This window comes from Podarcis cretensis, assembly GCF_951804945.1.
Source record: "Podarcis cretensis genome assembly, chromosome: 15".
NCBI classification, from domain to species: domain Eukaryota; kingdom Metazoa; phylum Chordata; class Lepidosauria; order Squamata; family Lacertidae; genus Podarcis; species Podarcis cretensis.
In genome coordinates, this window is record NC_137185.1 from 34393532 (window position 1) to 34407119 (window position 13588).

The following is a 13588-nucleotide window of genomic DNA, read 5'->3' on the forward strand; positions in this document are numbered from 1 at the left end:
CAGTTTCAAGTGATGTTAATCCCCCTACTTCATTATGGTTTAAATTGTTAGCTCTCATTCTTTGGTGGGGCAAGAAAGACAGGTAGGAATAATACAGTATACCTAAGGACTCTGTCTCCATGCTCTCTGAAAAGTTTAAACCACCAAGAGAAACATAGTATTGAATCTGCAAGGTGTAGCTGGAGCTGGCTTGGAGAAACAGGAGTGGGGAGGAAATGTATTTACTGTGTGTGTGTGTGTGTGTGTGTGTGTGTGTGTGTGTGTGTGTGTGTTGTTGCTGGCTTTTTTTTAAAGAGCTTCTTTTTTACATCCTCCTCTCCTCCCCCTCTAGTAGGATGGATTGAGGCAGTGTAAGGAAATCTGAATAACTAATCAGAGTCCTCATTAACCCCCTGCTGCGATGCTCAAACATTCACTTTGCTGTTTATGAAGCAGGGGGAAGGAATCCGCATTAAAATTGATGTGTTATTAATCCCACTGTTCTAGACCTTGTGGGTGCTGAATTTCCTTTCTTTTGCCTGAGGCCAAACAGTATGTGGGCAGCTTCTGTGGGGCACAGTGACTTTCTATTATTTATTGGCCCAGTGCAGCCAGCAAGCCAGATTTCACATTGAGCAACCGGCGTTAAATCTAATCACGGTTGTTTCATATCATCTTTACAGGCACACACTCCTAGGTATGCACACTGATTCACATTCATAGCGCACAGAGGTGACCTGCACGTGGCCAGACACTTTTGCTCCCATACATGTGCACAAAAGCACCAACTACAGTGGTATCTCAGGTTACAGACGCTTCAGGTTACAGACTCTGCTAACCCAGAAATAGTGCTTCAGGTTAAGAACTTTGCTTCAGGATGAGAACAGAAATCGTGCTCTAGCAGCGCGGCGGCAGCAGGAGGCCCCATTAACTAAAGTGGTACCTCGGGTTAAGAACAGTTTCAGGTTAAGAACAGACCTCCAGAACGAATTAAGTACTTAACCAGAGATACCACTGTACCTAAAAGTGCATGCATTGTGTCTCCCAGCGTTCCTGGAAGCAAGCAGGATTGAGGCCTCCCCTGACTGCCAGGATCTGCTTTGTGCTAACGGCAATGGTTTTTGTACAAAGTGATGGGGAACAGACATATAATAGTCTGATATAAAGTCAGACATGTTGTCCATCTCATCTACTGCCTATTGTGACTGGCTGCAGTTCTCTAGAAGGTGTTTCTCATGACTGCCTGCACCTGATCCTTATGACTGGTTAGAATCTGGGACATTTCATGTGCAAAGCATCCTTCCCAGTGCCCTGGGCTTAGTATAGTTTCAGGTGGCGCTGTGGTCTAAACCGCTGAGCCTCTTGGGCTTGCGAATCAGAAGGTCTGTGGTTCGAATCCCTGTGACGGGGTGAGCTCCCGTTGCTCTGTCCCAGCTTCTGCCAATGTAGCAGTTTGGAAGCATGTCAAAGTGCAAGTAAGGTTACCAGATTTTTTTCAATGAATCCGGGGACATTTTTCAACTTCAGTAGGAATGATAGGATTTTGTCAAGGGACTGATTTGTAAATCCGGGGACTGTCCCTAGGAAACAGGGACATCTGGTAACCTTAAAATCAATAAATAGGTACCACTGTGGCGGGAAGGTAAACGGCGTTTCCATGCGCTTTGGCTTCCGTCATGGTGTTCCGTTGCACCAGAAGCGGTTAAGGCATGCTTGCCACATGACCTGGAAAGCTGTCTGTGGACAAATGCTGGCTCCCTCAGCCTGAAAGCGAGATGAGCGCTGCAACCCCATAGTCACCTTTGACTGGACTGAACCATCCAGGGGTCCTTTACCTTTACCTTTTACCTATAGTTTCAGGGCTTGCATGAGTTGTGGGTGGGAATGGAAAAATGGGGGAGAAAAGTTGAAGCATTATTATTATTATTATTATTATTATTATTATTATTATTTTAAAAGTGGGAGTTTTTTCCCCAAGGTTGGGGTTTGTGGAAGGAAAGAAAAATCTCAGAAATTTTCTCAGAAAAAAAAGTATTCAAATAAATATTGGTGTGGCTCTGCCAGGAAGATCCCCCTACACATTGCTGGGGAGCCTTCTACAGACCAAGGGCCACATTCTCTTCTGGCAACCTTCTGGGGGCCACACAGTGGGGGTAGGTACAGATGCCAGGCAGCAAAAGTAAAATTTGCCCTTGTAGGGGGCGCGGGTAGCGCTGTGGGTTAAACCACAGAGCCTAGGACTTGCTGATCAGAAGGTCGGCGGTTTGAATCCCCGCGATGGGATTCCCGTTCCCGTTGCTCGGTCCCTGCTCCTGCCAACCTAGCAGTTCAAAAGCACGTCAAAGTGCAAGTAGATAAATAGGTACCGCTCCGGTGGGAAGGTAAACGGCGTTTCCGTGCGCTGCTCTGGTTCGCCAGAAGCGGTTTAGTCATGCTGGGCACATGACCCGGAAGCTGTACGCCGGCTCCTTTGGCCAATAAAACAAGATGAGCACCACAACTCCAGAGTTGGTCACAACTGGACCTGGTCAGGGGTCCCTTTACCTTTACCTTTACTGTAGTCTAGTTTCTGCACAGACCCACACATGTCCCTCTTATCCAGCCAAGCAGTAGGCATTGTCAAGGGCACTATTCTAACTAGGCAAAAACACTCAAGAAAGGGGCAAAGTAGAGCCAGTGAAGAGAAGAGGAGGAGCCTGGGGAGAGCCCCAAGGGCCAGGCAGAGAGGCCCGGGGGCCGCAATGGGCCTTGAGGCTTGTGGTTCTCCCAGTCCAGCCATAAGGTGCGATTCTGATAGCTTGCCACGTGGGATAGCTGCAATGGCATGTTGTAGGCTCCTGGTCCTAGCACCCCCAGACACTCAGGTAAGGGACCTTTCATCAGGGCTGTCTTAAGCATATCTGGTGCTGTGGTTCAAAGCTCCTCCATCACTGCCCCCCACCCTTCCCAGAGTTATCAACCTTTTTTAGGGAGGGCAGGGCTGGAGCAGGTGGGCAGTGGCTGGAGGGCAGCTCCTCTGGCAGGGAAAAGGCGGGGCTGGACGCCTCCCAGCTCAGCTAGCCGCTTCGTGTTACGGTGGCCATGGCAGACGGAGGCTCCGGGCACAGTGCTGCTTTGGCATGGCATGGTGGAGGCGGGCGAGGGCGGCGAGCTGATGCCGGGTGGCGCCACATCCAGCCCCCGCCTCTTCCCTGGCGCCTCACGCCACTAGCATCTATGAGTAAGATGCCCCTGCCTTTCATTATCTTTTATTTGTCCACATCTTCCTCATGATTTTGGCATATTCCATTCGCACAAGTTCCTTCTGTTTCCTTCATTGCAATGGGCTTTCTGAGTTTTCATAGGGCAGTGTATATACAGGCTCGTTTTGGGGGGTGGGCGTATGTGTCGCAAGGGATCAGTATGCAAACTGAGGCTGTTTGATAGGAGTTTGAGCTGGAGCTCATTTATTAGCCGATTCAGCCTCTCCCTCCGCCCCCAGTTTGCAGACTCACTTACCTCCCATGGTGCTCCAATAGAGCCAGCCCTCTCTGTTAATTAGGCATCTGGGGAGAGACAGCTTGATATCTGCGCCACTGACCATTCTGTAGCCTGCGGGCCAGTTGGCTGGAGGGAGAACAGGTTAATCATAAATCTATTCAGACTTTCTGCGCTGAACTAAAGTTTCAAGCTGAAGTGTCTCCAATATGGTCTTTTTCAAGAGAGAGAAAGCTCTCTAGGGACTCATAACACCCTCGCAGGAAAGAAGGGATCAACTTTCACTTACCCTAACGATCCATCCCATAGGCTAGGGCTTACCTTCTGGGGCCAAATCTGCCCAGGTTCTCTCCCTTTCCTTGCATTTCGTAAAGTATGGGTTGCTCCATTTTTTCACAGTGAAGTGGGGTGGGCTTCAGAGTGGGGGAGAAATTCATTTGCATTTCAATCAGCCTAATTTGCACTTTGCAAAACAGCGCCCAGACCAAAGCACAGCCAGTCCTTCGGAGTCTGCACTTCTCCCGATTTTACAATGCAGTTCCCCGGCCAAGTAATGTGTATCAAAATGCTGATATTATGCAACTTAACAAAAACAGTAAAAAAAAAAAAAAAAGCTTTGCAAAAATGTGTATGTTGAACAAAATTGCATACAAAAATGTGTGTCAAATAATATATATATATTTTGAATCTCAAAATGACGTAGAAATGCGGAGAACTGAATTTAGGACTGGGGAAATGTGTCTTATCTGTAATAAACAAAATCTGCCCTTATTCCCTTATGGGGGTCACAAGAGCCCTTATAGAGTCCTTTGTAGGTTCTCCATCATTCGGAGAAAATAACAGAGGCCAACCAGAGAATATTGAGAAGCAAAGCAGCTAGTAAGCCTGATCTTTATTGATCTGTTACAACAGGGTGTTCCTCACACGCAGGAAAGGAGGAAGACCCAGAACCAGAACTATATAAGGGCCTGCCCTTATATAGACATTTTAAATTGCCTTCCCTGGAGCTCAAGACCACCCCTCCATACATCATACATACATCACAGAAGGGGTGTAACCCAAGACCACCACCACCCCACAAACATCATACCTACATCACAGAAAAGGTGGTCTACAACAGAAATTTGAATGTTGTTTTTCCTGTCTGCCGGGTTATCTGATAATGCCTTTCCTGGTAGTCTGGCCATTCTTTTGAAATGGTGATTTCCCAATTCCTGAGACAATGGGAAGGTTCCCTCACTCACTCCCTCTTTGCAGAGAAAACATTTAGTCAGTTTGGGAGTCAAAATGGTTTCAGGGCGGTCTTCCTGTGCTGCTCCAGACATGTGGTCCACATATCGATGTATGTGCTTGGTTGGTACATTTATGAACATTTATTATATGTATGAGACCTTAAATTTTTCATTTCATATTTCTCTTTCTATGCTATAGACAGCTATAGCTATATGCTACAGTTAAATGTTTACTACCATACTGCAAAGCGCCTCTTGTTCCCTTAGTGTAAAGCACACAACCCTTCCCCCACCTCCCCAATCTGTCAAATGTTTGAGGATATGGCCTTCCTACATGGTCTGCAGCGGCACTAGGCAAGGAGAAGAGCAACGCTGTAAATTCAGGCAGCATGACATGGGTCGTAGTTTCCTCATTCCCTCCTTCCCTTTTCGTTTTGCCTTCTCTCTTCTTCCCCTGTCATATAAATTGTTGCACTTACACTTCAAGGTATGGCTTAGTGGCAGAGAAAATGAGATTAGGTGGGATATTTCAACCTGAAAGCTTTCTTTGGGCAGTCGTAGGGAAAATGAAAACAAGGTGGAGCATTAATTATGGGGAGAAAATCTGCTTATTTCCCCCAGGCTCGAGAATGTCAGGGGCGGCAGTGTCACCTGAGATGCTCTCTTCTGTTCCAGAATGTGTTTTATTAATCCCCAGTTGCTCGAATGCCATACATCTGTAGCAGCGTAAATTCAGAATGCCCTTGCAACACAGTCTGGCTGCAGCATATTTCTTGAAGACTGAACTTTCAACAGCAAGGGCCATTCGCAGCTATGCAGCCAAAGAGGAAAGACTTGGGAATGCAGTTATGGAGCAAGGAAACGCCATTGTTCCTAAGAAACTGATACACAGGGTCACAAATGAGCCGTAACCAAAATGGTTGTCTCTAGAAGTTTTGGTTGCTTAGTATTATTTTGAATGTGTTGTGGCCAAGTAAGTTCTACTCAGAGTAGACCCATTGGTACAAGAGAGCACTATGGTTCCTTAAAACATGGTTTGGTGCGATGTCTGCGGGTTGCTTTGCCAGACGAACGATTTGGCAAAGCTTGGTGTTGCCTCGGCCCATTGTGTGCTCTCATTTCTTCTCACTTTCCATTTTATTTAGTCATTGTTTATTCAAAAATTTAAAGTCCACCAACTCATTAAAATAATGATAGGTGGATAGAATGGGGTACAATAAACATAATAACATTCTAAAATCATAAACTATTGCCCTGTTAAAACTTTGTAGCTATTTGGGGCTGCTGAAATACAAGCAGGATGGAACAGAGGAACAGGCTTGGGTTTTCAACCTGCTAGCACTCCTGAACTAAGTGTGCAAGCTTCAAGTTCTAACAGTAAACTTTGATTAGTCAATAGAGCTAAACAAGTAATGCCTTGATATCAGTTCTTTAAAAGCCATTTTAATTGCACTCTTTTCACTCTATAGACTGCTTTTTGTGTTTCTCACAGTACTTTGTTTGAGTAAAGGAGTCTGGGGCTTTTCAGTACCTTGTCAAAAGGGTGTTTGTCTGATATTGCGAACAATCTGATGCACGTCTCTTGACTGTCAAAGTTAACAAGCTGAAATATTTTTAAATGATGGCTGAAGAACAGCAGCTGATTCGGAGACTAGAACCTAGAACTGTCAGTTTCCGTTTGCTTGCTTCCATAACTACACAGTTGTTATTTAGGAAGGAACAAGTAGGGCACTGAATCTCATCTCTTCTCTGCTCCTTCTTTTGAAAATCTGATCTGTGAAATCTTAACCTCTTTGAAAGGGTTCCCTTTTGGTGGCATGATGTTCACTAGGGTAACACATGCTCTGATTGGCTGTGTAGTTTGAAGGGAGTTTTCCTCTGGATGTTTGGTCGCATGCCTTATTGCCGTGGACAAGATCTGAAGAAAGGCAAAACCTCTGTTACTTTCTCCTCAAATTATATACTGTTTTTGTTCAGATTCCTCAGTAAAGTGTGGCCAGGATTTCCTTTATCTCTGGATTCCATCTATGTTGTTTGAGTGATTTTTCTAGCACTGGACAGGGAAGAGGTATCCATACAAGCACTGCCCCCAGTGTCTTCATGTGTGTGTCCCTGCTCAGTGCCTGACTTCCCCATGTAACGTGAGGAAAGCCTGCATGTGGGGATTGTACAGAGGGTTCTATTTGCATTCAGACAACTGTGAGGAGAAGCCCCATGCAGATTTTCCCTGGGCAACATGAGGAGCTTGGGACTGACCAGGCAGGGAGGACAAGCATGAGAATGTGGGTGTGAGTGGGTGCCTCTGCCCACATCCACACTTCGAGCATTCACATGTTCAGACTGTTGGGAAACTGTGTACGTGCAGCTACTCACACAGAGTCAATTAAGGTTTGGCAGACAGCCAGAAGGCAGTCTGAAGGAGTAAGTCTGCCTGGTGATAACAGAGACATGCAGACAGCTCCCTGATTGGTCAAGCTCTTTCAAGGGAGTGATAATTAATGGCCTACTAACTGGAATGTGTTAGTTCAGTATTCAGAGGTTCAGAGTTCTGTGTGTCAGTGTAGGAGTTGTGAGTTGTGTCAGAGAGAGCTAGCAAAATATCCATGTTCTATTGCTGTAAATAGTCCACTGTATATAATAAACACCTAACTACAAGTTCCTGGTTCCTGCTTCGTCTATCCTGTCAGCAGCCAAGTCGCCAATTGCTTCCGTGGATTCTGCATTTACTCTGCTAGGTCTGGCTAAGGTCCTGGAGCTAGTCAGAACGTTGTGAAACACCAACTAAAAAGGTAAAGGTAAAGGTACCCCTGCCCGTACGGGCCAGTCGTGACCGACTCTGGGGTTGCATGCTCATCTCGCTTAAGAGGCCGGGAGCCAGCGCTGTCCAAAGACACTTCCGGGTCACGTGGCCAGCGTGACGAAGCTGCTCTGGCGAGCCAGCACCAGTGCAGCACACGGAAACGCTGTTTACCTTCCCACTATAAAGCGGTACCTATTTATCTACTTGCACTTAGGGGTGCTTTCGAACTGCTAGGTGGGCAGGAGCTGGGACCGAACGACGGGAGCTCACCCCGCCTCCAACTAGGTTTTGCCAATACAGACAACTGCCTTAAGAAAAACAAGGGCAAATGTGCAAAAAAGCAGATCTAAATCATCAAGGGCCAGGTACGTCAGTAGTGCTCTGCCATTCTACAGGAGAAAGGCTGGTTGAGGCCCTGTTGAAAACCAGGAAAAAGAAAATCACTGCTGACTTAATCTTGGAGGACAGCAGGGGTATGCAATGTTGTGGCAGCAGTATCATCTGGATTCTCTGTAATAACAGAGTGAAGAAATGATGTCGGTTCCAGAGAAAACAGCCAGTGTATAAACATCCAAGGAAAACAAATGCAAATGCAAAATTCAGACCCGGGCATGCCTGGCTGCCGTAGCTCTTTGGACCACAGCCATCAAACAAAACTGAAGTTCAAGAAAACTGAAAGACGTGGAGAAATAGGAGTAAGATCTGGGAGAGCATATTCTCTCCAGGCAATCCTACACATGCAAAACATAACAGCTGAAATTGCTTTTCAGGGTGTTGGAATGACAATTAAGTTTCAGGTTTCTGCGGATTGCTATAGCAAACTTGTAGCGAAGGGTTGTAAAATGCATGCTTTGCACACAGGAAGTCCCTGGTTGAATCCTGGGCAACTGGGAACCCAGCCAAATGGGTGGGGTATAAATAATATATTATTATTATTATTATTATTATTATTATTATTATTATTATTAATGTTTGGGAACCTCTGCTATAGGCCGTACTCAGCTAGGTGTCAGAGAACAGCCTCCTGATTGAAAGGGTTCTTCATCTGAAGGGCTGCCAGGTTCATTTCTGGTTTAAAGATAAAGACCTCTAAGAAGGGAGAGCAGAAGGGGGCTTTGAAGATGCCCATCACTTAGTATCTGGGCAGCAGACTGAGCAGACGTGGGAGCCCACTGGTCAGTCTTCCCTGCAAAGGTGAGATGTATTACAGGCTACGACCAATTTGCACACATCCAGCCAGGGCTGTCTTAAGCATATCTGGCTCCGTGGGGCAAAGCTCCCTCCACACACACAAACACCTGTTTCCCAGATTTGTCGACCTTCTTTTAGGGAGGATGGCGCTGCCGGCAGGGCTGGAGGGGGCTGGCAGTGGCTGGAGGGTGGCTCCTCTGGCGGGGGAGAGGCAGAGGCTGGACGCGGTACCTCCTGGCTCAGCTGGACACTTTGTGCCACAGTGGCCATGGCAGATGAAGGCTCCAGGCGCAGCGCTGCTTCGGCGCGGCATGGCAGAAGCAGGCAAGGGCAGTGAGCTGATGCCAGGAGGCGCCGCATCCAGCCTCCGCCTCTTCCCTGGCGCCCTCCAGAACTTGGTGCCCTGGCGCCCCGCGCCACTTGCCTCTATGGGCAAGATGCCCCTGCATCAAACTGATGCACAACCATACGCACACACATCAGAGTGACTTGGAATTGGCCAGAAAAGAGACATAACAAGGTGGGCATATGTGCACTGCTGTTGCACACAATGACCTGGAACACAACCCCCACACAAATTGAGGGTTCCCTGTAAACAGTTCTGTTTAAAATATATTAAAGGTAAAGGGACCCCTGACCATTAGGTGCAGTCATGGCTGACTCTGGGGTTGCGACGCTCATCTCACTTTATTGGCCAAGGGAGCCAGCGTACAGCTTCCGGGTCATGTGGCCAGCATGACTAAGCCGCTTCTGGCAAACTAGAGCAGCGCACAGAAACGCCGTTTATCTTCCCGCCGGAGCGGACTGGGAAAGGTTGTGGACCACTGGGTTGAACTTCACTGCATGTAATGCTTTGAAGGAAAATGTAATGAAAATGATATACAGATGGTACATGACCCCAGTCAAGCTTGCAAAGATATACCATGTGTCTGATAATAAATGTTGGAAGTGTAAAGAAGCCGAAGGAACATTCTTTCACCTCTGGTGGACTTGCCCTAGAGTGAAGGTTTTCTGGGAAATGATTTATAATGAACTGAAAAAGGTATTTAAGTATACTTTCCCCAAGAAACCAGAGGCCTTCCTCCTGGGCATTGTCGGCCAGAGGGTGATGAAGAAGGACAGAACTTTTTTTATGTATGCAACAACGGCAGCAAGGATACTCATCGCTAAGAATTGGAAAACTCAAGATCTACCCACACTGGAAGAGTGGCAGATGCAGCTGATGGACTATATGCAATTGGCCGAAATGACTGGCAGAATCCGAGACCTGGGAGAAGAGAGGGTTGAGGAGGACTGGAGGAAATTCAAGATTTATTTACAGAAATATTGTAATTTGGTTGAATGCTAAGAAGGATGCTAGATCATAAATAATTGCCTACCATTGAATTAGATTTGATTTTGACGATAAGTGAGAATAAGGAAAATATAAATTTTTTGGAGAATTGTTAGATTTTATCTAAATGAGCGGAGATAAATATTGTAAACAAGTGGGTAATTTGCTTGGAAAAAATCTTTTGTAACGATGTAAGTGGGAGTGGGAGATGTGAGGGAGTCCAAAGAAGTGATGAAACTATGTTATGATATAAGTAATGTCGATTTTTATTTATGCATTTGTATTCAAAAATCTTAATAAATATGTAATAATAATAAAAAAATCTTCCCGCCGGAGCGGTACCTATTTATCTACTTGCACTTTGACGTGCTTTTGAACTGCTAGGTTGGCAGGAGCAGGGACCGAGCAACGGGAGCTCACCCCGTCGCAGGGATTCGAACCGCCGACCTTCTGATCGGCAAGCCCTAGGCTCTGTGGTTTAACCCACAGCACCACCTGCGTCCTGTGTTTCTATACTTAAATTGTCACTTGAATGCATGTCTTTTTCAATTATTCATTTCCTCACCCCCCCCTTTTTTTTTTTTGCTTATTGTGCCTATCTAAACCAACCAGGCGAGTATCAGAGATGAAATCGGCCCCTTAACATTCAGTATAGCGCGGAGCTGAATTCTGCAAAAAAATGATGCCTCTAGCAACTTGCACTATCAAATTTTTTATAACGCATTCCCAAAGGGGGTGGGGAATAGAGGCCGTGTTTTGCTTTTGGTTTTTAGGGAGAAGCAAAATAGGGTCTTTTCTTGGTCAACAAGGACAGTGGGGGGGATATGGCATTTTTGCAAGGCTGCTGTGTGCCCTGAAGCCTATTTGCATAAGTCATGGTTGCTGTGGTTTAATCTCAGGAAAACAAATGGATAAACCATGTGTGTGTGTGTGTGTGTATCTGATGTTAGTTGAGATCAGGTAGGATCCCATGGCCAATGGCTGTTTCCGAAGATCCGGGCTGATTTTGGCTTCTGCTGCTTATCAGGGGTGGTTGTCTTTGGAAAGCGCTTCTCCTAAAGGAAACACCTCCTTCTTCGCAACTGATGGTTTTATCTGTCTCCTCTCAGGTGGCTCTGCTGTGGCTGGAAGAAGCAGCTTTTGTGTAACTGGCAGAGAAAGGGCAGAGGGGAGAGTTTCAAAGGACAAGCGGCTCCCGGAGAAGACTCCATAGAAAGCACCGCATTTTCCATCGTCTCACATACACAACAGTGGAGCAGATTGATTTCCGTAAGTCCCACCAACCAACAAAAAGCTACTTTGCATACGGAATTGATGGGGAACGGACGTATTTCCATTTTAAAGGATGCCTTTTCAAAGTTATTTTTAGTGGGGCCCTGCAATAAGATAACCCCCAACACCTGAATTGCAATGTGTGGATGCAGCAATATGATATAGGTCCTTTTTGTGCCATCACACACACACACACAAACACACACACACACACACGGCTTTATGGGTCCCCCCCCACAATGTTGGCTTAGGAAAAACAAAATAGAAGAGATCTGTTAGGGTGGAAAATACTCAAATGTAAATCGGTCTCCTTCTCCACTGAAATAAGTAATTTGAAGACACTCTAAGGGTATTATGGCTCCAGGAAGAAATCTCTTCCTGTGGTTTTTAACAATTTAACTGATTAGTTTTTAAAAAGCATGATGCTTTAAGAAAAATACAAAAGCGTTCAACACCCACCCCCTCTGCTGGAAGACTACTTCGCAGAACACACACGATTTCCAGTGAAAATGCACAATTCAGCCCCACTCTCCCTCCTGTCTTTAGGCCAACCTTCCCCAACATGCCGCCCTCCAGAGGCAATCCCTATAAGCCCATATTGGCTGGAGGTGATGGGAGCTGTAGACTGAAGCATCTGCAGGGTACCAGGTTGGAGAAGGCTGTTCTAGGCATTCTTCCTCCTCTCTTCTTGAAGGTCCACCCATCTTCCTGTCCTGTTCCTTGATCTGCAGACCATTGGTTCTTCCTTTCACCTCCTGTGACCCATACAGAGATATTGTAGGTCCTCTTCCAAGCCTTCATCAACTTCTTTTCACAAAGTCTGAATCCATCGGGGTGGGTGGGAGGGAATAAAATAAATATTGATGGATGGATGAATGTTTTTAAAGCATGGTTATGATTTTTTTCTCAGTCTTACTGTTTTATCTTTTTATAAACCACTTTGAGGGTTTTGTTTTGTTAGCCAAGCAGTATATAAATTTTATGAAATAAATGCACTTTTATGAATGCATCCTTAATGCATTTATGGGTTCCATGTATTACAGAAGTGCAGAGTGGAAATATTTTGCATTATTCCCATCTCACTCCCTGTATTCATCCCACCTGTATTTTGATCCTGTGAACAAAGCTCACCTTGTCTTAATATCTCTGTTTTTATTCACTTTTTTAAAGCAAAGCTTTTATTTAACCACAAACACCCAACCCATGGGCGTCAAGTCAATGAAAACGCAATGGGTTATGTTTTGTTTTGTTTTGAGTTTAGTGGTTTCACCCTTTGTCTATTTGCAATTGTTCATATTAATTCCACAAATTAATATTACCAATTCTATGTCCATTTAATTTACATTATTTGGGAGTTCGGGTCCAATTTTGTTCATAATCACCTTCCTTAGTTTCCCGGGAATTACTTCTTTTTTATTTAGATAGTAGTCATGTACAACCAGTGCAAAATGATGTGATATTATGCTCTGAGCATATGCACAGCCCCTAAATAGAGTTCTTTGGGGGCAATTTGCAATAGGAGAGGGCTGATGAAAACTGGAATCCAATAACATCTGGAGAGTATGATGCTTGCAGTTACATCTGCTGTTCACTGGCTTGATCCCCATGGCAGAAATGTAGGATAAAATGTATTAAACGTTTAAGCTTATGACCTGAATGCCACATACAAGCCTAAGTGTTGTACATGGGAAAACTGGTTGTTAATCACCAGAGCCATAATGAGTTACCCTTAAGAATGCTGCAGCAATTCCAGCAAAAGTAAGAGGAGAATCTTAGGATTCAATCTCATTTATTCCAGTTTCTCCATGGCGTGGATTTCAGAGGCATTCCAACTGCATGTCACTGTGACTTGGATAAGAATCACTATATGGCTGACAGTTTGTGCTTAAATTGAAGTGCTCGTTTGGAAAACTCTGTACACTGTTTCCTTGGGTGTCTGTCACAAGGCTAGAGACAGGATTTCAGTGATTCCCTGCCCACTTTATATTGTCTTGCCATTTAGGCTCTTGATACATAGATTTCTGCTTATAGGAATACCTTCCAATTAGATGTCCTTAAAAAAAAGAGAGAGTCCATTTTTTAAAGTGACATTTTTCTTAGTGAGAGCTGCAAACTAGCAAAAGAGTTGGGTGTTGTCACTTCTAATTCCTCTGCACAATTCGGAAAGGCTGTTTAAGTAGCTGTGAACAGGGTGTCTGTTGTTTCTAAGAGTTCGGGTTTTTTAAAAAAATAAATAAATGGTGATGTGGAAGGGAAACAGTTTTGCTAGGTCCCCCCCCCCCAAAAAAAGAACCCCAGTGGACT

The 13588-nt window shown here is 45.2% G+C and overlaps 1 protein-coding gene across 6 annotated transcripts in view; it reads left to right on the plus strand.

Annotated features, from left to right (window-relative positions):
- PKNOX2 (PBX/knotted 1 homeobox 2) overlaps positions 1-13588 on the plus strand; it is a 456599-nt gene that overhangs the window by 265659 nt on the left and 177352 nt on the right. For all 6 annotated transcript variants that reach the window (XM_079955104.1, XM_079955109.1, XM_079955105.1 and 3 more), the window contains one exon: positions 11122-11281. The gene's annotated coding sequence lies outside the window, so the exon portion shown is untranslated. The remainder of the gene's footprint in view (positions 1-11121; positions 11282-13588) is intronic.